Raw genomic sequence first — 3899 nt, 5'->3', positions numbered from 1 at the left:
AACTCCAGGTTGTTGGGAGGGAGTTAATGCCTCCTATATTTGATGTGAGGGAATTAATGAGGCTGTTAGATTCTCTGGGCTATATAATAGGCAACCATTCGGATGTTTGCTAAGAGAGTGTGAGGATTTCTTGATGTAATCTCCAATTTGATTAATAAATTCCTGATGCCTATGTTTGGTGGACGTAGCCCAGATTGGTTGGGTGAACCACATTAAAAATTGTGTTTATGTGCTTGATATTTTGCTGTGTGTTTAATTGATTTGCTGTGCCTCTGAATTCCAACAGTTATGTTTGCGATCCGATGCGCCGGACCCGACCGTAATATATGCTCTATCGCATAAAATTTCAGTTCCGCCTGCGGCCAATTTTCCTGTGTTTTGAAATGTTTTCCAAGCATAGATCAAAATGCATCACATCGATGGATATCGCATCGGAGGGTCGTAAATCGGCATTTCGCTATGCGATGGTACGATGATGTGATAAGTCACACATTAAATTCCGGTAGGATATTTTTTTTATCTTATCGTTTAAAATCAGATATGATTTTAACATATATATATATGTAATGAACAACAGTTTTTTTTAAGACAGTGTAGAATTAGAAAATGAGAGTTTTTCTTCTGCAACGCACAGCAGTGCTGGAATTGTAATTTTCTGAGACAGTGAAATTAGTTTCTGGCACTGGAGCGTTCCTGTTGTAATCTCTCTGTATAGGAAGACTATTCTGTAACAGTTTTTTTTAATGATTAAGATCCTGTATTGGAGACAGAGCGTTGTTCTTTGTGCAATTTCTTTTGTGTTTGAAATTATCAGAAATTTCCAACAATAGTTGATTGGATTCTAATGTCCACTAATTTAATTTGAATATCATGAGTAAAAGTATGAATTATACCCAAAAATCACAAATAACTTGACCCAATCAAATTTACTCCAGACATAACAACCTGCTTTAGCTGAGTGTTATAGTTTAGTTGTGTATAAAGCCACCCTACCGTAGAGAAGGACACCATACTCAGCGGTGTTCGTAGAGAAGGAGACCTTCGTCAGCGGTGTTTCGAAAAGGGTGTTGAGATATGGCGCAGCCAGACGAGTACGTATGAGCCTGAAATGATTATTTCTGATGAAGAGGATGACACTTCTGCTGCGGAAGTGAGAAGAGGAGAAGATATTCAAGGAATTCCATGGCAGATGACAAACATGACAAGGCAGGAATACAGAGATATAAGGATGAAAGAGTATGAAAATCTGACGGATGTTCCTCAATCTCAACTAGATAATATTTGTGCAAATATCCAGAAATGGGGGAATTTTTACGAATTTCAGAGAAATACGAAATCAGTGAAACCTACATATTCACACTTTCAGCTAAGGGAATTGGTGTGGGCAACATCAAAGTACGATGTGTATCTTTCATCGGCTTATTCTATTATCCACTGCCTGCCCTAAGTCGTAGACGAACTGAATTTCTTAATGTGAGGGGCACAGTCGTTGCATCCGTAAGCCATCCAGGAGCTGCCCTAGCTAGTTTCAGACAAGTCCAGATTACGAGCATGGCTGCCAAAAATAATTTACTTCTTGTTCGTTGGTATGGGGGAGAGCTTATCTGTAAGTATTTGGGTATAAAAGATGTCAGTTATTATTCGAAGATCTCTGAAAATGAGGTTGGCGACAATGCCAATACGGATTCGGTAGAGATTTATGAGAGTCCTGGTGGCGCAACTCGCTTAATCATTGGATGTCCAATGATTGTGGTGTGCGACTATTTGATCTAAGTAATGGATTTGCACGGATTTAGCACTTCTCCTTTCCTTGGGCTGTTAATCGTGCCTCTGTAATTCTTGATAACAAGTTGTTTGTTGTCGTTGGGGATGATGTTCAGGCTTTTCTTTCAGACTGCCAAACAGGAAAGGTAGTTGCAACTCTTCAAGGTCATTTGGATTACTCCTTTGCCTCTGCGTGGCATCCAGATGGTACAATATTTGCTACTGGGAACCAAGACACAACATGCAGGCTCTGGGATGTTAAAAACACTTCAACCTCGCTTGAAGTTCTCAAGGGGAACATGGTTGCCATAAGATCTATCGGGTTCTCCTCAGATGGACAGTTTATGGCCATGGGAGAGCAAGCGATTTTGTCCATATATTTGATACAAAGCACATGTATAACAAGAGCCAAGAGATTGATTTCTTTGGGGAGATAACTGGAATTTCATTCAGTCCAGACACGGAATCATTTTTTATCGGTGACCACGATGAAGCTCCTGACAGCCCGTTTAGTAGCCTGCTTGAATATAAAAGAAGGCATCAATCTCTTTATCTTGATTTTTTAATGTCAAATTTCTTGCACTGCCATCACACTTTGAACATTAGGGTATGAAATAAACTTACGAGGGTGGAACGTTGTACAGCCATCAGATTTTGAAGATTAGGGTATGAAAAGTATATTGTAACATTTATTTCTAAATATTCTAGTAGGATTACGATCCTTTGATGGTAAGGTTTATATCTTTTTTGACATAAAATTTTAAATCATAAAAGCCGATTTTAGTCGAACTTATTTGGTTTCAAATGGTAAAATTGTTAAAGGTAAAAGTTTATTTAGGTGAACTTATTCAATAAATCTAGTAGAGATTACGGAGATATGTGTACACTTTAATGTTTTTAGTCTAAATTTATAATTTTTTAAAAATAAATATATATTTAAATTTTATATTAAAAATTATTTAGTTATTTATATGATATGTTATTTAAATATTTTTTAAAATAATTATTCATACTTTTTTTTCCTCGTAATGAAATTCGAAGATGGCAAAGTTTTTGCCATTCATTTTGGTGATATTGTATTAATTTTGAATACAATTGTGAGGATATGATTTTTTAAATTTGCAGATGGCAAAGTTTTATGTGATATGATTATATTAATTTTGAACACAATTTTGAGAATATGATTTTTTTATTAAATTTCTATTCGTTCCAATTAAATGATACTTGATGATTTGTTTGAGCTGATTATTTTTAGTGTTTTATATGTTTTTTTTTATTAATTAAAATTGGTTAACTTTTATTCATTTCTTATACTTTATTGTATCTTTTAAATATTTGTATGCATATGTATTATAAATTTAGTATTTATAATTAATTTTTAAAGTGTTAAATGTACATAAGGATGTAGATATAAAGTTAGTGAACCATTTACATATATTTCTTATTATAAAAGCACCATTAAGATATTTTTGTCGAAGGCCTTTTATTTCAGTTTATCGTGGAAGAGGATGTGTTTATTTGTATTTGTTGGATTTTTTTATATTTTTTTAATTGACACTCTAGATTGATTCTCAAGGGAATATGCTCAGCATATGCTTCATCTAAATGCTTATCAATAGCATAGTGTCTTACAGAGTTTGTTAGGTTGCATTGAATTTTAATAAATTTTAAAAATTAGATTCGTGGCAATGGCTTTTTGCCCACCAATTTCCTAGGGATTTGAGATTATTCCAATTCTAATAAGTTCATATTCGAATACTTGGAGTAATGTTTACATTAGTATATAAGTAGGATTTGTAAGACAATCAACTAGAAACCAAATAAACTGTATATATTAAACGATCTCAAAGAATTATGTACATGTTTGTACATACAAATACATATAGGAAACAATTGAATTAGTTCCCGGGAGTTATTGGACTCCAATAACTACCCAAACTGACCCAAAGTTAATCCTGAGGATTAGTTATCTAACAATCCCCCCTTAATCTAAAGGGATATACCAAAGTCCAAGAATGAGAGCCCAAAATGAAAAAATGCATCTCAGCCAAGAGCTGAATGTCTCTCAATCAACTCTAGAACCTTCATAGTGGTTCTCAGAACAACAAAAAGTGTGGTTTTAAGGTGACCAAAAA

At 34.3% G+C, this 3899-nt stretch overlaps 1 pseudogene; it reads left to right on the top strand.

The window, feature by feature from the left end:
• Nucleotides 1-1108: 1108 nt before the first annotated feature.
• Nucleotides 1109-2377, top strand: LOC149161431 (putative WD repeat-containing protein C2A9.03; annotated as a pseudogene).
• The last annotated feature ends 1522 nt before the right edge of the window (nucleotides 2378-3899 follow it).

Source organism: Pinus tabuliformis, chromosome 5_2 (genome assembly GCF_031772625.1).
Source record: "Pinus tabuliformis cultivar Carrire ecotype Pingquan chromosome 5_2, CPIR1, whole genome shotgun sequence".
NCBI lineage: Eukaryota > Viridiplantae > Streptophyta > Pinopsida > Pinales > Pinaceae > Pinus > Pinus tabuliformis.
Note: the sequence above shows the minus strand (reverse complement) of the source record. Positions and strands in the feature narration are given on the sequence as shown.